The following is a 24,307-nucleotide window of genomic DNA, read 5'->3' on the forward strand; positions in this document are numbered from 1 at the left end:
ACCTCCCTGAGCAAAGCCCTGAACAGCTTGGTGTGATCCCAGAGCTGGCCCTGCTTTGGGCAAGAGTTTGGGCCAGAGATCTCCTGAGGCCCTTCCAGCCTAAACTACCCTCTGAAAAACCCACACAGGGTGTTACAAGCCAGGCTGACCTTATGTATTTGATATTCAGTGGAGGATTCAGGGCAAAAAGCTACCTTGAGCAGGGGCTTTTTGCCTGGCCATGACCCACTTCTGGCACTGCTTCTCAAGGATGGAGTATACAGTTCACTCGTAAAAGAAAAGCAGTAATATATTTATTAATATAAAACAGTGATTTAGCAAAGCTTAACCCTAAATAAGACAGTGACTTGACAAGATTTGAGATGGCAAGGTACTTTTGGTTGTGTATTATACAGAGGATAGGGTTAAACACTCTCATCCATGAGATCCTCCCATTGAGTTATGAGGCACAGAGTGGACCCCCTGGCTTTCCAAACTCCTTGAACCACATTGGTAAGGAGCACAGATGGGCTGAATTCACTCCTAGTCCCAGACTTGATCAATGGTTTTTGTCTAAGGGACTGTATGTGCACAGTCAATCTAAGATATAATCTTAGTGAAGCTTACAAAGCAAGTGACAGCTAGGAGTCTCTTGACATCAAGGCATGAGGGATCTCTGTTCAGGTGTAGCCCCTAGAGGCATCTCTGCTCGATGGGAGATCTTGTGCAGCTCACTGTCGTACACAAATGCGCTCAGGCTCTTGTGCTGCTCACTATTTATGGGATAAGATGGTTGACTTATAATCATATTGACATTCTGGCTGTACCTTAGTGGCATATGCTCATTCAGTCCTCAGCCACTGAGCAAGATGTCTATCCATCCATTTCTCCAGCAACCAGTTTGAGACAGTGCTGTGGTCACTGTATGAATAAGATTCCAGGAATAACCAATGCCATAGCCACTATCTCCCTTAGCAAGGTGTTGGGTGATATCAGTGCTGTAGCCCTCAAGTACCAGTGTTTGAGCAAGTGGGGAAGGAGGTCTGCACTGAAGTCACCAGTTCTGTTGCCCTTTATGGGAACAACTGGAAGCCTGCAGTGTTGTAAGCACCACCAGAACAAGAACGGCCACATGCATCTCAAGCCCCTGCCTTCTGACAGGATGAATCCCTCCCAGCAGAGTGGGTCTTTTTCCATGATTGCATCATGCAGTCTATGCAACCAGCTGAGTGGAAACATGTCAAGAGAAAAAATGCCAAGGGATCTTAGGAATAGTGCTTGAGCTTTCGCACAGATTTTACTTCTTGTCTTTTTCTATTGCAATGGAAAATGCAGATAAATTTTAAAAATCAGTTCAGATGGCTCTCTTTACCAACAAACAAGCACACTTCTTAGAAAATTATCAAGGAATAAAACAATACATGAAACAATAACAGCTGAGAATATGATCATATAGAAGGGAGATGCTCTTAAATCACAGCTCCAGTTGTTACGGACTCTTAAAGCAGCAGCTAAATAAGAATGAGTTGTCCTGGTAATACAAAGCACTCACCTGGTTTCCAAATGTGCTAAGCTAAAATATAGCTTTACATAAGCATCTCTCATACTCAAAAATCAGCTTTTATTTAGGCTTTAAAATATATACAAATACACTGCTTAATTTTGTGCATCTAGGATTAAGAAGCAATGAGTCCTTGCGGCAGACCCTGTTGTACAGTTGCAGTGTGAGCTTCCCCAACTCACAGAAGCCCAGGTTTTCAGCAAAGGTCTGGACTGAGTGAGAACCTTCCCAGAGAGTCTTTGATCATCGTACTATATTTGCCTTTTTCCCCTTATCTTTTTACATCTGTTTCTATAGACACCCGTACCAGCAATGAAGCAATGCTGCCTCAGGCTTCAGTTCATACTGATCCACAAACGCCTAGGGCTGATCCCTCAGCAAACAGAACCTGAATAAAAGAGATCTAAAGACGATGCCTTTTAAGTTGCAGAACTAAAGCTGGCCCATCACAATGCTTTTTCTTTTTCTTTTTCTTTTTTTTTGATGCCTTGCCAAGGATTTCTCCTTATTTTATTTTTGTGGTTTTGTTTACTCAGCTAAAGATTATCCTGACAAAGGAAAAGAAAGATAATTTATTTTTAGAACTATATATATATTTATATATATATATTTGGTAGAGGGATGGATGTATCATTTTGTGCCTGAAGGATGTACTCGCAGTGTACATGCTGGTGCACGTGCAGAGCCAGAAAGACAACACTTGGGTGTTTTTAAGCCTCTCAATTAACTTCCATGGGAGAAAGTTTTTAAATGGGAAAGTCAGAAGTCCATTTTTCTGATTCCAATATTTTCCTAAAAAGTGTAATGCTTCACAGTGTTGTGTTCATACACAGGAATGTTCAACTAGAAAAATCTACGTGGGTAATCAATATGTTCTGGGTGTCACAAAAGGAGAAATAATCCGTGTTTCACAGCAAATCTCAGTGTCACACTATAATGCAGACAGCCACAGAGTGTTTTAACTTCTTCAAGCCACTGCAATGCCATGGGGGAATGGAAGGGAATGGTTTGGGATAGCCCAAGCTTGTGGCACTTTTTCCTGATCGCTCACTGCTCTCTGTGAGGCGGTTTGACAGCCTTGCAGCATGCCACCTCTCAAGAGGAGAATAAACTGGTGATGAATGACAAGAGGATGGAATGCTGAGAGCATCAGTTTGCTCTCATTCCTCTTGTACCCCAAAGCTCCTGTCGGTAAGGAGAAGCTATACTTTACGTGTGGTAACTTAGCGGTGGGTTTTTTAATTTTATTTCAGTTGCAGCTCTGAGCAAAATCCTGAACTCCAAAAGCAGAACTCTGCCGCAACTGCCGAGCTCAGTGTAAAAGCACAATCCTTGACAAACGTGATCTTTTTGTCCCCTGGCCTGCAGACCGGGGGCTGTGCTGCCGCAGAGCCGTGGCAGCCTTCAGGCGGAGAGTGGCAGTTTGACACCACCCTGTCACCATCACGGCGGCTCCTTCATCTGACCCAGGCTCGGGGGCCGGTGCTGGGCACCCGGTAACAGCTGAAGCTGCATCTGCCATGCTTCGTGGGCCCGCCACACCATGCTGAGTCACCAGCTGCCTCTGTTTACTCCAGGCCCCTCGCAGCCTGCTGGCCGGGCCGCAGCCAGGCCCAGCCCCAGCCCTGTGCACTGTTGCGGGCCTTCAGACGTCGATGTGTGCTAGTGGCAGCACCACAGGGCACCCCGTGCCTCAGGGAGTCAGGGAGAGGGCAAAACAGAGCTGGTGAGTTCCCATGGTGAGTGGCCTCTCCCCACGGGGGGAGCCAGGCTGAAATCTCCTTGCTGGAAAACAAGGAGAAGGGAGAGAGGCTCTGGTATTGAAGGGTACTGAACGGAAAGCCTCATTTTATTAAATAAATGTCACCTGTGCTGCTCTGTAACTGCCTAGTCTGAATCAAATCAGATGAACAGCTGCTCAGCCTGCAAGTGGGGACAGCTAGCGCTGTTTCCTTGAGGGCAGCTTGCTGTGCAGCAGGTATATGCACACAACAGCACAGAAATACCCGATAGCAGAGGGCAAGGCGGCTTCATGGCAACCGCTGCCTCCTCTCCACGTCTCTAGAGGGGAGAAGAACGGGCCCTATCCCGACTTACATCTCCACAAGAAGAATTTGTGGAGTCAGGCCCAGGCTTCTTTCCATCTGCCAAGAAAATAGAGCCATAACATCTCATACACTTCATACTTCGTGCACCCTCCTGCTTCTTGCAGCTATGGCACACCGCGTCCAGTTCATCCTCTGAAGATAGGAGCACAGACAGGAGTAATCCTTGGGCAGAGAAAAATCTTGCCTTCAGCAGAGTTTCCAAGCAGTAATCAGGACTGTTTTTACCTGAATGGAAACAAAACAAAAAAAAAAGCAGAAAATTATTTCCCTCAAGACTTCAGCATAAGAGGTGTTTCAGGTGAATGCTACCACTCCTGCACTGGAGAAGCAATTAAGGAGGTTGTCTATGTGAATGCAAACAGCTGACAAGGATCTAAATAGCTTTAAACACATTGTGTACAGAGTTGTGACAAGGAACCCTGTTTGCTTCTCTGAAGTCAGTCAGTAGGACACACAAAGGATGTACATTAAGGATGAGCCCTGGAACCCCAGGGTTCCTCGATACTTATTATTTTTACAGGGCCATATTCAGGACATTCAAACACTGAGTATTTGTCACAGAATTAAGCATTCAGATATTTATTTCTGCCTGAATACACATTTAAGCAGTTACCAGCCTTCTCCTTAACAAAATACATTACCACCCACTTTTCATTTTGCACATCCAGCCCCAGACATGGAAGCCTGGAAGGCCGTACAGAATAGTCCTGAGAGCATTCATCACGGTGATGGAAGACACAGGTTCAAATTCCCTTGGGCACAAGTGGAAGATAAACCAAACTGCTGGCTACTATAGAAAAAGCATTTGCGAGTAAAATAGTAGCTGTGTTTTGTGGAAGCTGGGTGTACAATTGTTAGGATGCAAGGCTAGTAGGGAATGACTGACTGTCACATCACACTGAGCACAGACATTTTGGCACAGCATCATCAGGATCAGAGCAGTGCTAGACACATTTATAAGCAGGCATTTAGGCAGCTCCATGGTTAGGCACCTTGATCACCTAAGATGCGCTTCTGGGAGCTTATGGAAGCAACTGGTGTCCAAGTCTTCAGGTGACACAGACTGACAATCTCTACTCAGTCTGGTCTCTGGCCTATTGACACTTTGATGAGAGTGGCAAGTACAGTCACCAGTTTTGCCAAGAGATCTTGTGAAGAAGAAAACAAGCTACACATATTAACACTTTCACCATGAACAAGTACTTCTGAGAGAAAAAAAATGTATCTTGGCTTTTTTTTTCTGATGTCTGTGTTTATCATAATAAAACACAGTTGAAAGTTTTGTTGAAGGCTTTGATTTTATTCTTTGTGTGATTACTGCAAAGTGTCATTTAGAAGTCTCCTAGAGGGGACAGATGCCTGAGTGGTGTAAATAGACTTTATTCCCTTATGAATAGGGGTAGGAAAAACATTTACAACTTCTAAAACATTTATCAGCTCCTGAAGTCATCCACTCCTAATTTTTGCACAGAAGTTACACAGTGGTATACACTGGGAGGAGACATCAGATGTTACTGAGAAGGTTGATTATGTTCTCCTGAAACCAGCCACAGCTTCCAGATGGAGAGATAAGGCTCAACTTTGGCAATTCCGAGGACGAGATCTCAAACACAGCACATTGGCAGAGAGTGACAGCAACATCCTGCTTCCCTCTCACCATCTCTGCTCTCAGTATCCACTACTACTTGTTTTCAAATCCAAATTCCACATATAGCAAAGAAACTTCAAGCTGGATGAGTGCATGCAGAAGTGGGAATTTCTGGAAATCGTTGCTCTTTAGCAATTAAGGAGTGAAGAAACATAGTGCATTTTGAGGATGGAAACAGAGTAATTGGAAATAATCCATGGACATATTTCCTAGAAGCAAATACACAGATGAACGTGTCTCAGAAATTATCTCAGTAATTTGGAGGTGACAGCCAACAATTTCTACACAAATCAATTTCAGTGCTTCCTTTCTGCCTAACCTGCAAATGGATCTTCTGTTCAGGCTGAGCACGGTTACTCTTTGTCTTGGCTGTTTACAGTTGGTTCGTGCACGCTCTTTGTGAGGATGAGCTCACTTGCAGAAGCCAGATTTCATTCATTCACACCAGTGAATACCTGGGCACCAAAGTCCAGCTGACCCTGTTTATTCAGGCTGCCAATTCATTCATCCCCAGCCATTGTGTCATTCATCCTTCCAGTGGACAATCCACCTGTGCTTTAGGAGCTGTTGCATGTGCTCTGCTGACACGTCCAGCCCCTTGCCATCAACTCAGAGTGCCTCTCTGCAGCTTGCGCAACTGTTTGCAACATGCTTTTGCAGCATGCAAAGCTTCCTATGAGTCTGACTTTCACACACCAAATGACTTCTGACCTCATACTGCATTCCTCTCGACATTTTTTAATCAGACCAATCACACTGAATTTCTCTGCAGCCTTCCTGACTTCCTTTAGTTAGCAAGTTGCAGTTCATTTGCTCATATCTCTGGGTGGCAATGATTGTCTGTCTGGTTTGCTTAGGATGGAACTTTTGTTTTCATTTCTTCGAACATATCTGTAGGTGAATGGTTAGCATGGGTTTAGCCTCCAGAAGGAACATGCTGAAATTGTATCAGCAAGACTATTTTCACTTTCTCTTTCAGATTAAAATTATGTTACATTTTACATTTATGTGATGTGCAGAACTTCTCTGATGTGTGTAAACTATTTCATATTTTCTTCCTACACCCAGAATGAAACTCGCTTGCTTATTGAAGTAAAGGCTTGTTTGCAGGACAGGATAGATTTCTACAGAACTGATCCTAATGCCTTCAGATTTGTATCTGCCAACAGCTGAGCACTCAGATTAAAATTAAGGCATAGTGTTTGGTCTGTGAGACCTTCCATGGATTGCGATATTCCTCTGTGATGGACAGTATGCCATACCTGAGCTATGCTGATCCAGCTGCAATCATAGAATCACAGAATCGTTTGAGTTGGAAGGAAGCTTTAGAGATCATCTAGTCTGACTCCCCTACATCATTTACATTGGAGCTACTACTAGGAAATTACAAACTTTGGTGCCTGCTCCCAAGACTAATCCTACAGCTCAGAATTCTGCATGTAGCAGAGCTAATCTATTTTGATACGCTCAGCAGAGAGGAGAGAGGAGCAGAAGCATAATGGAGAGACATTCTTCTGGAGGTTTAAGCTAAAGGGCTGCATTATGTGGTTTAAGAACTCACTGTATCTGTTTGGCTTTCTTAGTGGTGCGTAACTGTAATAATCTGCCACAGAATGTGCACCTTTCCACCAGAAATCTCTCATGCTATTTTAAATCAGAAATTTCTTAAATATTTATGCTCCTGAAATGCAAGAGATTTACTCTGACAAATGAGAAAATGTCACAAGAGCAGGTAAAAAAATTTGTATATCACTCCGAACACTTTGCAAAATCCTCGCCCCACTGAATGGAGCAGCAAAATTACCTGTCTTCCTCCTAACCAGACTCACCTTGGTAAATTAATGTCTTCACATGTTATTTTCAGTTCTAATTTTTAGGGATTCTATTTCATTTAAATATCGATTTTAGGAATGACCTCTAAACTCCCTGAAAAATCGACCATGCTGTCCTCCAGTCCAGAAATGACTTTCATATGATGCTTCTCATCTCCTGTAATAAATTCACAGATGGACCATCCTTGTCCTTCCAGTGCCTAAGAATAACTCCTAAGTACTGTTCCCAGGGGATTTGATTTAGTTTACACACATCTGTTGAGATACGTGTCTTTGAGCCTAGATTAAGTCTTTGTTTGACTATATTTGAACATTTGTGAAACTACTTGGCAAGAATGTCCTCATTTTATTCATTCAAAACATGTGCTGATTGTTGCCAGTGTGATCTGAGCACCTCTGACAGAATTGTTATCTTCATTTCCAACCTGTTCACAGGGAGAAGGAAACCAGGCACAGAAAATGGTCATCTAAATTAGCCCCAAAGCTGTGCTCCCCCAGAGACTCTTTTATTTAAAAAAAATAAAATATCTCTTGTTTCATTTTAGAGCAAGTGCATCTCAGACTCGGATATTTCCCTAAACAGATTGACTTTTTTTTTTTTTTACTTTATTAGCCTCCCATCACAGTTTAATACCTGATTTGCTCATTACCTGTTGACATGCTGTATAGTAGACGGGGGACTTTTCAGTTAAAGTGTTGTATTTTTCATGGCAGAGAAAAGACAAGGAATCTGCAAAACCCAAGCCTGTGACTAGCTCTCCAGGAGAAAGGTGAGAACACTGAGACTATGGATGCAGCTTGCAAAAGCAATGCATCCCTTACAAAGAGTACACCGTGACACCCAGCTATTTTGCTGACTGCCTTCGCAGCACCAACTTAGCTACTCCTGTCTAAGTATCAACCACCTCATCATCCATGCAGCAAGATCACAAAGGAGCTGCCACCAAACTTATGGGGAGAACTACATCCCAGCATCTCAGGAAGGCAGTATATCAGGGCTTGGGGTTTGTGCATTTTCATATTACACAGGTGCATTATCTTGTTGATCTTTCTTCATTAGCCTAAGCTCTCCACCTCATTTTACATGAATTGTGTTGTGACACTGTGGACCTGAGACACAGTGCCCAGGAGAAGGAATACCCATGTCTTTCTAAAAGAAATATGGCACATGGTCGGATGGGGACATCTTATGGAGGCTTCTGCAGCTACCACCAGTCAGCCCAACCAAATTCCTCATCCTCGGTGTGCAAATGCTTAGCTGGTCCCAGCTGCAAGCAAAAGTGTCAGCTCAGACAACTCCCAGTGCTCCCATGAGGCAAGGGGCCAGTGCTGGGCTCAAGTCAGATTTAACACGTTCCTACACCTGTCCAAGCTGCTCCCCATTGCACAGTTTTTACCAGGTTGTTCATAAGCCACGTTTTAAGCTAACACAGCTGAATTCACAGGAAGAGCAGACAAAGGAAGTCAGAAGCTGGCACATGACAGCTGTGCTGCAGCCATCCTATTTCAGAACTCCCTCCTTGCACCAGAGGAGAAAAATGCAGCCAGTCCCTCCTCCCTAAACAACTTTTATATGACTTAGATTGGTCTTCTTAGTTCCCCTTTATTATTTTGGTTTGATAACAGGCCCTAGTGTCCATGTATGCATCAAGTCAAATTTTAAATAATGATTTTTGCACTGAAGTCATTCTTGAGTATCACCAAATCCCCAAGCTGTTCCTCCACAAACTCTCTCTACTTCAGTAGTTTCTGCTGATAATAGCAGTCATGATTGGGATGGGAGAAGGGATCGAAGAGAGAAAACACGGGCTCATTGTGACCTTGTAGCAGTTCTCCTGAAGGGCAGCTGAAGGTGCCCTGTCCATGATGGTTAACATCTCCTACAATGTCCCCATCCTGTGAGCAAAGGCAGGTGAGAATCCAGGTGTTTTTCTAGGCTTCAGAAAAACACAGCACAGATTTAGGGCAAGTTGTTTATCTCCCTTTATAGTATCTGGCCTCTGAAATGGAGGAAACTTCAGCTCCTTACATGCCAGGGTGGAAGCTGGTAAGAGAAATTGTTCTTGCAGCAACCGTGACCCGTGTGTGAATAGCCGTGATGTGCCAAGCTCACAGTTACACTTGTGGACCAGATAAACATTTCCCATCCTGGGTGGCTCTCTGGAGCTCTGAGCTGAGGATGATCAGAGACCTGTAGCAGATCAGAGAGTGGAGTTGTGGTGAGGAGGCGTCCATATAGCCACAGCCAGAGGAAACATCAGAGAAAGCAAAGGACACAGGAGCTGCCAGTAGTGGAGCAAGAGGAGCGGATGTTTTGCAAGCATTTAGCACGCACTGTAGGGGAGGGTGTTGCCCTGTCTTTTATATTACCACATGGCAATCTCAGTGTGACTCCGCGTTGGCTGTTGTGACTCCAGGCAAGCAGAGAAGGAATGCAGGCTCTGGCACACAAGACTACCCGTCCATCCTTTGGACAAACTGATGGGAGCTTTTTGTATGCCTGCCAAAGGGAAAAATAGCAGCACAGTTTACCTGGGAACAGATGGGCCTTCCTAGGCAGCCAGCCTTAATTAACCAACACAACAACTCAACAGCCACAGGCTGAGGCGCGGTGCCGAGGCCTCGCTGGAGTGGCATGCAGCAATATTGCAGGCAGCCAAGCACAGAGCCAGGAAAAGCCCTGGACTCAGCACAGCAGCTCCGAGGGAGCAGTTGAGCCAAAGATGTCACTTGTCCTTTGCTCTCCCCACTGCTCCTCTGCATCACACTGCTGACACCACAGCCTGGGGCTGGCATTTGGGAGGCGAGGCGGCGACCCCAAAGGCCAAGGACGTTCCTGCTCAGGATGCGGAGGGGATGTGGCATGCTGCTGCCTGGACCCCACACACCAGCCCAGAACGTCTGCCAGCAAGATGGCCCATTCTCAGCTGCTCAGACGAGGTCACCCACGGGGCCTTGTGCCATCTATTTTTGCAGTTTTATCAGAAGTTAAGAGCTGCAAAGTTAATTCAGGAGCACTCAAAGGCAGATGGGGAGAGGTAAAGGGAATGAATGAAAAGGGGTTGTATTCTTGATGCTTTCTCGCTTGACCAATTAACAATTTTCTCATCATTTTCCAATCCATACATGATTCCTCCATAGCAGCTCTTCCCACCTGGCTAAAAACCATTAGTGAGTCCCTGTGTGCCCCATTCATAATAGTAAATGTTTCTGGTTATCGAGTATATGTTGAGGCAATAGGAGAAGTCAACAGGGAAACTCAAGGAAAGCACTTCAAAGGAATTAAGGAGTTACCTTCCAAGAAGGTGACAAGGCCAGCCGCCCAGCTGAAGTGCCTCTACATCAACACACTCAGTTTGGGAAACAAACAGGAGCAGCTGGATGCCACCACGTTACTAAAAAACCGTGACATAGTTGCCCTCACCGAAACCTGGTGGGGTGATTCCCTCAACTGGAGAGGAGATTCAAACTGTGTATAGGGAAGAAGTGTTTTACAATAAGGGTGGTGAGGCACTGGCACAGGTTGCCCAGAGAGGTGGTGGATGCCCTGTCCCTGGAGACACTCAAGGTCAGGCTGGACGGGCCTCTGAGCACCTGATGGAGCTGTAGGTGTCCCTGTTCACTGCAGGGGGGTTGGACCAGATGAGTTCTAATGGCCCCTTCTGACTCAAACTGTTCTATATGGCTGAAGACGTGCCTCTATTTCAGACTGCACACCTGCTAGCTTTCAGACTCACACATTCACACTGTTAATCTTTTTCTCAACCTTATTCTTTTTCTCAACTTAAAAACTAAATTGTTTTGAGGAGAGCCTGAAAAAAAAAACATTCCCTACACATTTGAATTCACAGACAAGAAAAGTGGTGTATTTTTTTCCTTGAAACAATGGCACATAGCACTCGAGCCAGTTAGATTCAAAATTTTAGAGCTGCATTCATAGTGAAATTGTAAACAGTTAAACATATGTATGGAACCTGCTGAGTGCTACACAGCTTTTGCTGAATCCTCAAGAGCTAATGTGGCTCAAAGAAAGAATCAGCACTGGTTCACATATAAGACAAGTACCCACATCTGTCTAGCTATATAGACTCAAAGACATACAGAGTTTGAGGATCCCACTTTTCCTTGTGCTTCTTCCCCCATTTTTAAAAAGTTTTTTAAAAATTGTCAAACAAGCGTTGCAGATTAGGCTTTGGTTATCCTTTATATTCATCCAGTGAAGTACTGACCATGCAGCTCAGGGCCGTACAGAAGTTAACCTGCACCCAGTTTAGACTGCAAGTTCAGTTCTGTATCCTCACCCTACCAGGTGTCGCTGTCCCACCAGGGCCATATGCCCATCTCAGCGGAGGCTGTTTCTCCCTGCCACGTCTCGTCCCATTTAACGGGGCACATCCCATTTGACATGGCACCTTCAGGAGCAGCAGGAAGCCTTTGTTCCCCAAACAATAATTGTCAAAGTGCATCTTCTCCTATAGACTCTGCTTAGCAATATGAAAAGCTTGCATCCGCACAGCCAGAACAAAACTAATTTCTGCGGTTACTGGATTCACCTGTGCAATGCATGAACATACATCATTTCAGAATATATGTTTCTCATGGATGGCTCAGCTATAGTCATAACTGAGCAAAGTTCTTAATGGCAGTCAGTTAGTTGAACACTTCTTTTTTCTAAAAAAATCATGCTATTGGGTTATGAGCTACCTTTCTCATTTGAGAAGGTATCAGCAGTCTCTGAATGTCTGGGGTTTTCTATTGAAGCAAATCAGGAAATTGTTACTGTGCTGAGTAAAAGTTAATCTGCTCCTACTTTTTCATATCATTTTAAAGGCCAAGAATATTCCCTCCTCTGTTATATACAGCTGATCAGAGCTCTATTTTCCATTATGTAGGAACAGACAGCAGGGCAGTGCAAAGATACTCTTTGTCTAAGCAAGACAAGCTCAGTATTTGTAGGCCAAACACATTCTGGTAGGTTGTTATCAGCCAAAATATTACAAAAAAAAAAAAAAAATCCATGAAAAGAAAATCTGTATTATCTCCGAGACCCTTTCTTCTCCTCAGATCTCTGCTACTAGCCTTGCATTTCAGCCAAGTTCATAGCAAACAACTGTGGTTGGAAGCCCTGGGCAGATCACTCTGGGTCTGGTAACACCAGAGTGGAGCCACATTTTGATGGAAAAAAAATTATATTTTAGCCTGATGTCCATATCACATGGTGGAGTTGGAGCCCTGTCGCTTCCCTCCGTCAGACAACCTTTAAAGAGCAACACAAAAACTCAGGATTATTAATGATTCATTATCTGCACCCCTCTCTTTCTCTCTTTTGTTTAAACCGTCACAGTGTAATTCTCCATCTATTTACTGTGTATTACTGACCTATAACACTTTGTAGAGTCTTTAGAAAGAGCTGTTTACTCAGAGTCAATAACACATTCATCCATGACTAGTTAATGCTCTCACATACACCAAGGGGGATGGTTCAGAAGTCTGCACAAATCCCACGGCATTGTTCATGGGGATTTGTGCACAAACTTCTGCTTACCCCTGCTTGGAAATATACATTGAATTCCCTCGTGTATGGTAATGAGAGTGCAGTGTGCTAACATTTCCATGGATGGTAGCCCAGAAAACGTAATAGAACATGTTTTTTATGTCATTGTCAGTTATTGATCGAGCAGTCAATTGGCTTCATTTGATAGGACAAAGGTGAAATTCTATCTGCAGCTGGAGCATTCCTGAGCAGGTGAAGTAGTAGAAGAGAGATAACCCAGCTGGAATAATGCGTTGTAGACTACAAAAATGTCACATACAGTGACAGTGCAGTTGTTTGCCTGGTAGCCAAGAAAAACCTTGAGGACTGTGCATCGCTTGTGCAACAGATCCAAGATACACGTATTGGTGGGAATTTCCATCCAAAGAGCCCTTGCAATAGCAGCAAATGTACCAGGTATGGAAAGGACTTTTCAGAAGCACAGGGAACAGCACATCAGAAATCTGCTCATCCTAAGCCGTATTGTAGGCATCCTGAAGGCACTGTGCAAATTTGCTAGCACTGTGAAGTCCAGGCACTGCGACCCTTGTCAGCAATGGAGCAGCAGTGTTTCATCTACTTGCTCCAACTTCAGGGACAGCTGGGCTAATTGAAATCACCTCTCTTCAGTGCTGTTACTGCCTGATATACAAGCCCATGAAATCACACGTGGCATAACAAGATCGGAGGGTAGATAAAGCTCAGTCATTGTTACTGGAACATAAAAAACATTGGAATAGTTATCAATACAGTTGTTAAACTTCCTCTTTTGTCAGGCAGCAAGTTTAAAATAGATGGACTCAGACTCTTTCTAGCTTTGTAGGTCTTTGTTTTTAAACTTTTTCCTTGAGTCCACTCCACGAGCCGGTCATTCCTGGATTTCTATGAATTCTAAGGGGACACATTTAGATGTCCTAAACAAAGGCCACCAGGATTTTCCCTCACTTGTGCATTCACAGACTCTCTCACAGTCTCTCACACCAGCTGAGGCTGTCAGCACTAACCACCTAAACCAACAGGAAAACGGCAGGTCGATTCAGTGCTCTTCCAAACCCCTAGGTTGCACCAAATCTGGGGCAGATCACATCACACTTGTTGAGTCACCCTGCAACCAACAACCATTTTCCCAGCCATGTGATCATCAGTTCTCTCTAATTCACCACTGTAGCTGTTATCATCACACTTGAGAGCTGGAGCACAAGCCACCAAATGCTTTGGGTTTTCCTGGCTTCTCAGCACTAAGGGTGCTTGCAAAAGCTTGTAGCAACACTCATGTGTGCCTGGGGCCAGTGTGTGGAGACAGACTGTGTGGAGCTCATAGAACATTTCTTTTGACCCTGCTTTTAGAGAGGACTCACTGAAGATCTGTTCTGAATTAAACACACTGGAGTTTTCTCATCAGTGATCCATAACACACAATGAAAGGATTTTATTCCATCTCAGAGCTGGCGAGGAACAAAATCCAATGCCACCTATTTTCTATGCCACAGAGAAATGTACAGACCAAGCAAATAGCCCAAAAAATGAAATGTGGTAATCTTTGAGAAAAAAAAAAAACTGTATAGTTTTAATCAAATGATTTGTACCACAGAGAAGGAAAACAACATTTAATTTCCACCTGACAACAAAACTCTAGAACCACACTGATTTTCTCAAAAAAAAAAAAAAAAAAAGTGATGGGCATTGTTCTGAAACTACTTTTTCACAATAAGTGCCAGCATTTTCAGTGACTGAAAAGCTACTAAATAACATGAGACAAAGTTTCTTTGTTTTGAGCAACGCAAGGGGCCACACTTATGTGCACCAGCTACACACATCATGGATGCAGAGAGGAATAAAAGGAAACAGATGATAAAACAAATGGGTTAATTATGAATACATACTTATGAGACTTATATGGTAGCTCATTCTCAGTAGGCACTGAGAAGTATTTTTATCCCAAAGAAGTTCTAGCGGTGCTAAGTAACTTCTACCAAATTTTACACTTTAGGGTAGATCTCACCAGACAGAATAGATGTTAAACAGACTAACTTTTTTCACTTGTTTGTGTAGGAGATAATTTTAGGAATTTGTAAGTGGGACCAAACAGTCAATGAAAGGAATCTGCTTTTTGAAAATTATTTTCATGTCACAGAGGACAAAACCAAAACCCACGTAAGCACAGACCAGCAAGCAAGTTAAGAGGAATAGACAGTCTCCCAAGCCAAAGGACATAACACTGGGCTAATCACTGCTGTCCAAAATCCAATACCAAATAAACGCATTAGTTGTCTATGGAACTTCTGGGAACTCCTTTATAACTTCATATTTTCATCAAGTGGTACACAAAGATACTTTGGACGGCTTTACAAAGGGATTATCGGAACTGGCTGCTTTATGGGATTTGGCATCACGTTTGCAAGTGTGAATGCAGATTGTGGTAAAAAATATTTTCAAAGTAAATAGATGCTAAGGTTTCTCTAAAATAAAGTTTAATAAATGTGCCATTCTTTTGTAATTCCAGGAATTGTGAAGCTTTAGCCTTTGAAAAATATCTACTCCTTTATTTACGTTAATCCTCTCTGGATTTCCATCCATTGTTTACAAGTGTAACACGAGTTGTTTATGCATACAAGGAAAATGATAGTTTTCTGATTTTATATGCAGAATCATGACATGCCACTACATTGCATTATTAGCATGAGAATACTTTGCACTTTTATAGTGGCTTCCATACAAGGAATTTGAAGTTCTTTGAAAGAGATGCTGCTTTTGCCATTCAAATTTATATTGCCAAATCAACTAGGAAAATATGAATGAAGAAATACCGGGTGTTTTTGTTCTCCACAGAACTGCCTTATAGTTGGGGAACTCTGCGCCTTGAGATATTCAAGACCCATTTGCACACCTATCTGTGTGACCTGTTGTAGGGTATCTGGGAGGTTGGACTCGATGACTTCTTGAGCTCCCTTCCAACCCCTGAGACGACATGATTCTGTGAAAGTGCATTTCCTGAGTAGGTGGCTGTAGGCAGGCTGCACAGGGGCACCTTGGTTACCCTGCAGACCACTATTGTTTCTACTCTCTCAGCAAGTTGCTGGCTGTGGCTTTACTGTGTTGTCTTTGTGGGACAGTAGTTATCATTTACTTGGGGAGGAAACAGCAAAACATTGTCAGCAATGCTTATGTAGCGATCCCTCCCCCCCATTGTATATTTCAGAAAAGAAGAGAAGACCAGGACAGGAAACTTTCGAACATAGTTAATCTTAACTGTTACTTGCCTCATACCAGACTCCCATCTGCTTCCTCTGGGACCTGAGTGCCCTCTAACATCTTCACATACACTATACGCATAAGGGGAAGGGGCAGCAGGGAAAATTGCAATAAAAAATACAAAAGAAATTTACATCCTCAGTCCTGAAAGCCTGAGACAGTTTAAGAAGAACCTTACCCCTGAGACAAAAGATGTTAAGGATGTCATGGCTCTGAGTGGCAAGACTGATTTCCCCTTGTCTTGGCCCCATTGCCTACCCTGCTTCTGCTGCTTCAGAAGTCACACAGCAGAAAAATCTCACCTCAGCACACATTATAATCCTCTACCTTCCCTCCTGTACACCAGTAAACTCTTTGGTCCCAGAAATGTGACATGCCAATATTAATGCTCTCCATTATTCTCAATCTCTTTCTGGCTCCTTGTGCTACAGTCCTCTCGCCACTTCCCCACCCGTCTCTCACTGACATCTGTGAGTCCCTTCTCTGTCCCCAACAACACAAGCGAAGCTCAGTTCCCAGTTCTGGTTTTGGTCGTTGGTGGTTTGTTTTGTTTTTCCTAAAATCAAAGTAAGGATAACCCATGCTCCTTTAGCTCCAATATGGCAGTCCCTATCTTTTCAATTTAGAAAATAAACTCTTTGGGTCTGAAGCTGTATCTTGTTTGTTTGCACGAAGTGGGGTGGGAGCTGACTTAGAGATGCAGGCTGTGGGATGCATCTGCTTTTCACACTACCTGCACCATACAGGCTCAGCCTCGGCCATGATGTGCCTTATGATGCTAACAAGAGAGTCAAACCTCTGGTTTAGGAGTCCTCTCTTCTGAAAAGGAGCTCCTTTGTTTCTGTAGAGTAAGAGCAGCACCTCCAGCCACAGCTGCAAGTAAAAGAGTGGCAGGAACTGCATGCAGCTCATCCCAGAGGGGAGTGAGGGAGCCAGACCCATATAGGGTTGTGGCGTCCATCATAGTATCAGCCAGATCCACACAATAGAGCCAGGTCTTCCAGGTGACATTGCTGTCATATTCAGGCGGGTTTGAGCAGCTCATTCAGGAAGGAGACTGAGGAACAGCAGGCTGTTTCCTCAAAGTCAAACCTTTTTCTTCCCCTGAGGTCTCCCTGGAGCCCATTGCACATGGGTCTGCTTCTTCTAACCCTCCATCAGAAGGATACATCAGCCAGAATGTGTCAGGCCTTTGGATGTATTCAGGCAGCCACTTCTGAATGCAATGCAAGTTTTTTGCCCCTGACCTAATTTAACGAACAGGGTTGCAGTATTATATTTCCTTCCTTTTGTTTCTATTTTCTATATTTCTATATTTCCTCCTTTCAGAGCCCTACATCTGCAAGAATTAGAAAGGTGATTCTTTCTCTCATGCACATGTCAAGAAAATACCCAGCAGGAAGCAGCTCATACCCAGAACACTGCTCACTCTGCAGCATTTTCCTGGTGTCTTGAAGCTTCCTGTGCCATTGCTCAGAGAGTCAGAGCCACCTCTGTTTAGTACAAAACTACCACTGAAAGTTAAAATAATTACCTACAGAGAGAATACGTGTTTCTTTGATATAATTAGACAATATGCCCAGGTGTTTAGCACCAAGGCATCTACTCCTTAATTGGAAAAAGTCGAGGACAGAAACTAATTAGCAGCATTAATCAAAAGCAGAGGTCTAATGATAATTAACAACACATCCTCACTACAAACCCAGTACCTGGAATACAGGGTGTTCCAAACTGTAAAATGAAATGATCGGAGCTTGACGTGTTTCCAATTCCAACTGTAGATCTGGTAAAACTACATATTATTTCCCCAAACTAAAGAATACTGATCAGAGTTATTATAATATTAACAGTGATCTTCTTGGGCTCTGCCGTGCCACTAAGTGATTACTTACAAGAAGGAAAGTGTTGAGGGAAGAGAAACTGCAAAGCAGTGAGGCTGAATGCCTGAGACCACAGCTCTCTCAGGAAGAAGACACCGCAGAAGCAGAATCCTCAGCCCACATCTGTGAAGCCCACTTCCCACATCCACCCAAGTGCACAGAGCAGGGGACTACAGACCCTCATAGCTCTGCAATTTCTGCCTCCATCCACTTTCTCTCTTCTTATCTACTCAGACACCTTCACGAGGCAAAAGTGAGCATTCATCTGATTCAAAAACTGGGGGAAGAGAGAAAATCTCTGCACCACACTAACAGGTGGGCCAAGTATTTGCAAATAAAATGTCCAGATTCTGACAGAATGTGTGTGCTGAGAAACCTACAACTGGGCAGTGGAAAACTTAACACTTTTTTCCCACTGTTTTAAGGCTCTTTACTCACGTGCACATGTGTAACTATTTAATAATGTCCTTTATTTCATTCAGCTAATTTGTGTAAGAAAGACCAAGGATGGATGTCAATGCCTGGATGGCTACAGGAACTTCTACATTTAATTGCCCCTATTTGGCAACTACACAGTGCTTTGTGTGCATCACATGCTGGATGCAGCACCTACCACAAAAGACCCAGGGATCTAAGCCCCAGGCACACCAGAGGCTGAAGTTTACCAAAGGGAAAACAGGAATAAAACCCCAAGATACAGTCTGAACTGTTCCTCTGTCAACAGTTTACAGGCATCCAGCCCGGTTCTGTGACGAAGGGGACGGGGGATCCACGGGTCCACGCCCCAGGAAAAGGGAAAAGGGGAAAAGGGTAAGGAGATGGCCCTGAGAGCAAAGAACAGCGGCAACAATCTGAGGAGAAACAAACTAATTTACTAAATAAAATATCGGAATGCAAAAAAACACACTATAATACAATATAATTACAATTTAAGCTGATAAATCCAATACAGAGAGAGAGAATGTCCCAAAATCAAGGTAGGCCTTACTCTACTACCGACGATAAGACGGCTGGAGAGCGAGGTGCTGCCAAGACGAGAGACGGGCAGAAAAAAGGACGAGGTCTCGTGATCTGCAAGTTTTTATACTGTGAGCTTTTATCTTTTCCTTCTGGCTGGAAAATGGTAACAAAGGAGCAAAGTGCCGTGGGGACTGTAGTAGTCCTTCTCTTCTGAGAACCAGGTACATCCACTACATGATGTTATGATGTGGAATACCAATAACCAAAAATCACAAAACCATGACATCCTCAAATCAAGGTTGTAGTGAATCTTCATTCTTTCGCAGCAAGGAGAGCTGCTATATAACCTCCTTCTCCCTTAGGATTAAGGCAGTGGAGACGGTTGCTGACACCAAACAAGTCATAGAGTTACAGAATCATAGAATGTAACTACTCTGTCAGCCTGCTGCAGCCCCAACAGAATCTTTGTATTATTTTGATATTTCCATGTTACTTAGCCAAGAGATGAAGCAAAACAGGAAAAAGATAAACATTCATTTCGTTTGGTGTGTGGGCCAAGAATAATTGCCATCAATGTTGATTAACCTCTGGGGACACTGCTGAATTTAAACCTGCAGACGGTGAAATCCCAGCTGATACATGCTCTGCTTTGAGTAACACTCATTACATGTTTCTATGTTTGTATTTATCTGAGAAAACTGTGAAAGTAATGTTCCCATGCTGGGAATAATGTGTTATCATATGCTCCTGGAGTGTGCAGTTTCTGCAGCTCACTGACCCTACCAGGTTCTAATCAAAGATTAAAGCTCTTTCAAAACTGAGTATTTTGAAAAAAAAATCATACAGTTTCTGAGAGATCAGCAGCCTCAAAAAGCATTGGACATTTTCTAGTTCAGTGCTATTTATTCAGAAATACACTTCAAATTTTTAATGAATATCAATCACCAGAGACTGAGTTCTGCACTGCCCTACTGCAGACCCTACTGGGTTCATTGACTTCGCAGAGGTGGCATGATTTCACGCAGAACGTGGCTGAACCAGCTCTACCTATATCGCCTTAGTTACTGCACTGCAGGCAGTGAAGGCTACAGGCCAGGTACAAATCTGGCTGTTAGCGCAATGCCAAAGCATATCCTGACTCAGTTGTGTGATATGCCATGGCATCAAAGCCTGTCACAACTGTTCTAATAAAGGAGACATTTTGTTAGTAATATTTGCCAGGAAAACAAATCCTCAGCAAACTATCTTGCAATTCACATGCGTTGAAATGCAATTTGCCACATATATTTTATATGCAAACTGTACCGGAATTTCTTCCATGGCTTACTCTGTGGCTGGAAATGGATGTTTCACTGGAGTTTTGTATGAAAGTTCCCATGACTAATTTCATTATATTCAATGTTGTTGTGTGATGATACAGAATTGTCTTTAGGTGCTGGGAGAGCCCATTGTAGATATCACTCTAAGCATAAGAAAATATTCCGTAAATGACCTATTTTTTGTTTTATTTTATTTATAACTACTGAATGCCTCAGTTTTCCTTCCTACTGCTTCCTTTCTGTGCTGGCTTCTACCACAATTCCTCTTCAAAGGGTCTCCTCTCATCTCATTTAACACAGCAGAAGCCTATAGCCAAAGCATGGGGTGATGTGAAATAACTGCCTAGCACTGCTTTCTTATCTGTCTCATAAAGTTACACAGACATTTAACCACACTTTTGTTGAGCTTCCCATACTGATTAGCCAGCCACAAATGAAAATTCTCTGTTTTCAAACACAAGCCACATTTTAGAAAACACATTCAACTTCCTATAAAGCTGAGCAAGTGCTTCCAATCTTTAGTTCTTCCTTTTCTTAGAGACAAAGTGTAACAAACAGACACTGAGGTGAAAGGTATTGACTAGAGAGCAGGGAGTCACCATTCCTCTTCAGCATCCCCCTTTCCAAGGAATGACATCATGTTCCCACTTGTGATTCTCCATGTAATAAATGGTGAGATTTAACTAAAGATTCAATCTGGCACCTGCGTATCCTCTTGAGACAACGATCAAGGTTGTTTCAGGTAGCACTTTCAAAAGAAAAGTTTCAGGTTCTCTGGAATAAACAATGTTGAGAGGTAGTCTATGTCATCTCTGCTACAGAAGTATCTAGAAATCCCAGCTAAGAATCAGAAATCAGTGGGAATCCCCTTTTAAATCCATATGTGCAATGACAGCTTCCTTTTCCAAAAAGAGAGCTCATTACCTCAATGACTCACCATGCACTGCAAGCAGGATACAATGCAAGGCACATAAGGCAGAGAAAGGAGAACCTGTACGGTGAAGCACTGGAACGGGTTGCCCAGAAGACAGTTGGTGGATGCCCTGTCCCTGGAAACATTCAAGGTTAGGCTGCACGGGGCTGCATGGAGGAACCTGATGTCACTGTAGGTGTCCCTGTTCATTGCAGGGGGGTTGGACTAAGTGATCTTTAAGAGTCCCTTCCAAATTAAACAATTCTATGATTCTGTGATTCTAGAGACAGCAAGAACCTACACAACACAGGCATAGAGGCATAGGCAAAAGAAAGTCAGATGAATAACTCATCATCTGCAAACATGAAACAGTGTATTTCCCCGTATAAATGAAAATACATTGGATCTAACAAAGGGAAAGAGAGAGGAAAGAGGAAAGAGGAAAGAGGAAAGAGGAAAGAGGAAAGAGGAAAGAGGAAAGAGGAAAGAGGAAAGAGGAAAGAGGAAAGAGGAAAGAGGAAAAAGAGGAGGAAAAGTCTCTTATTTTAAGTGTGTTTGTCCATCATATGTTGGAAGGTTTAATGAAACATTTGAGTTCTGCTAAGAGAAGTCTCAACCTTCCAAACGGCTCATGAAACACATCTCTAGAACCTTATTAATATGAAGTACAAGAACCTAAATAGGTCTATATCTAACTTTAGTGGAAGCACTTCCTGAAGCACTTCTAAAGTACTCCGTTATCTTTTCGAATGCTTTTTCCTAGAGAAATAGCATCACCTTCAGGCCAAAAAAGACTGCATTCCAATTTGTTTAGTCAAGAAAGTCTTAAAAATTACTTCTCAAACCTTGCATGTTTTTTGCATCTTTCTGATTCTATATGTGAATATACAAATTTTTTTTACTGAACTGTACACAGTTTTTTTTAAGGAGTTATATTTCCTAATTTTGGATTCACCAAGGTTTCAGAACAGTCTGAACAGTTGGGCTCAGAACAAAATAAAAATAGCAAAAATGGAAATATAACAATATAAATAGGCGTATCAGAGGTAAATAACCAGGGAAAGCTGCTTTTATCCAGCATTCATCCATCCTGTACCGAGGCCAGACAGAAGACTTACTGGATGACCAAGGAATATCACTGGAGACAATGAGGAAAGCTAGTGTGAAACATGAAGAATTATCTTTAAAATGTATTTATGGATTATAGTTTGAATTATATTTATATTTATAGTTTAAAGAATTATAAACTATATTTATAGTCAAAAGAAGAGGAGAGACAAGAAATGGTCAGGAAAAAAAAAAGGGAGAAGGGAATAAATAGAGGAAAAAAGTGCAGATGAATTTCAGAAATTTCAGCACAAAATGCTCAGAGACCAAGAGACCCATACAGTAATTTCATGTTTTGTGCAGGAAAGAGCAGCAGGTTCAGGAAGCTTCTGCAAAGACGGCAGGAAATTAGAAAGAGGGTTCACTAAAAATTGTGCTGATAAAGCAGTTAACAAAGAAATAAAAAATCATAGAATCATAGAATGGCTTGAGTTGGAAAGGACACCAAGGATCATTGAGCTGCAACCCCCCTGCCACAGGTAGGGCCACCAACCTCCAGATCTGGTACTAGACCACGTTGCCCAGGGCCCGATCCAACCAGGTCTTGAACACTTCCAGGAACGGACTGTCCACAGCCTCTCTGAGCAGCCTGTTCCAGCACCTCACCACTCTCTCTGTGCAGAACTTCTCCCTGACTACCAGTCTAAACCTTCCCTCCGTGAGCTTAAAACCATTCTCCCTTGCCCTATCACTGCCTACCCTTGTAAAAAGTTGATTCCCCTCCTTTTTATAGTCCCCTTTTAAACACTGGAAGGCTGCAGTGAGGTCTCCTCGCAGCCTTCTCTTTTCCAGGCTCAACAAGCCCAGCTCCCTCACCTCAGCCTATCTTCATAGGAGAGGTACTCCAGCCTTCTGATCATCTTCATGCCCTCCTCTGGACCCTCTCCAACAGCTCCGCATCTTTCCTGTATTGGGAGCCCTAGTTCTGGATGCAGTACTCCAGATGGCACCTCACAAGGGGAGATTAGAGGGGGACAGTCACCTCCCTGTCCCTGCAGGCCACCCCTCTTCTGATGGGGGCTAGGAAACCATTGGCCTTCTGAGCTGCAAGAGCACACTGCTGGCTCATGTTCAGTTTTTCATCCACTGGGACCCCCAGGTCCTTCTCAGCAGGGCTACTCTCAAGGAGTTCTCCTCCCAGTCTGTATACGTATCTGGGGTTACTCCATCCCAAGTGCAAAACCTTGCACTTTGCTATGTTGAACCTCATTAGGTACACATGGGCCTACCTTTCGAGTCTGTCGAGGTCCATCTGGATGGCATCCCTTCCCATCACATGTAAAAAACAGCCTTAAAGAAATCCGTGCTTAGGATAAGTGAGACAAGAAGAAAATAAAAATTGTGAGTTACAAGACCTCTGTGTTTGCAGAGGTATGATCTGAGTGAACCACCCAGAAGGACTGACTGCTAAGATTCATATTGTCCTTTAGCTTTCTTTCCTGAGGCTGCTTCCAGGTCACCTCCTGCCTCTCAGAAGTCAGTTTGGAACTGGAATTTTTCAACTTTGAATACTTGGACAATGCCAAGAGCCCTTCAAAAGTGGAAACCCAAAAACAAGTAATCATGCCATATATAACACTTGTCCCATGAGACAAATTCATGCTGCCATGGGCAGGGCTGCCCCCCACCAGCTCAGGCTGCCCAGGGCCCCATCCAACCTGGCCCTGAGTGCCTCCAGGGATGGGACATCACAGCTTCTCTGGGCAGCCTGTGCCAGCACCTCACTGCCCTCTGAGGAAAGGATTTACTCCTAAGTACAAAGATCTCCTCATGAATAACTCTCACAACACTTGATAAGGGTTATATTTAATACGCTTGGCTGTCAGGATGCACTTGCCCAGAGGACACCTCACCCATCTGCCGTTAAAAGGATGGGCACAGCAGCACACAGCCCTGCACTGAGGCCAAAGAGGCCACGAACGAGGAGAGCACCAGCAAGGGCTTTGGCAGTTCACAGCGAACACTTCCCCCATGATTAACAAATAAATAAACACAGAAAGCAAAGAGCCGGCTGAGCTGTTTGTGCGAAGAAAACGAAACGAGCCGAACCGGAAAGCACTGCGGGAACGTACTTCAAGGCCGAAGCCAAGAGCCTACCGGGTTGGGGGAGTCGGCTGAGCTGTTTGTAGGAAGAAAACGAAACGAGCCGAACCGGAAAGCACTGCGGGAACGTACTTCAAGGCCGAACCCAAGAGCCTACCGGGTTGGGGGGCGG

The 24,307-nt window shown here is 43.5% G+C and overlaps 1 long non-coding RNA gene across 2 annotated transcripts; it reads right to left on the reverse strand.

The window, feature by feature from the left end:
- Positions 272-24,302, reverse strand: LOC110402448. Of its 2 annotated transcripts, none has more exons than XR_002441088.1 (2): positions 24,190-24,302; positions 272-3,873 (listed from the first exon to the last, which is right to left on the reverse strand). It is a non-coding gene; the product is annotated as an uncharacterized LOC110402448 (long non-coding RNA). The 2 variants fall into 2 exon arrangements; XR_002441092.1 differs by having other exon boundaries at positions 24,165-24,295.

Source organism: Numida meleagris, chromosome 1 (assembly GCF_002078875.1).
Source record: "Numida meleagris isolate 19003 breed g44 Domestic line chromosome 1, NumMel1.0, whole genome shotgun sequence".
NCBI classification, from domain to species: domain Eukaryota; kingdom Metazoa; phylum Chordata; class Aves; order Galliformes; family Numididae; genus Numida; species Numida meleagris.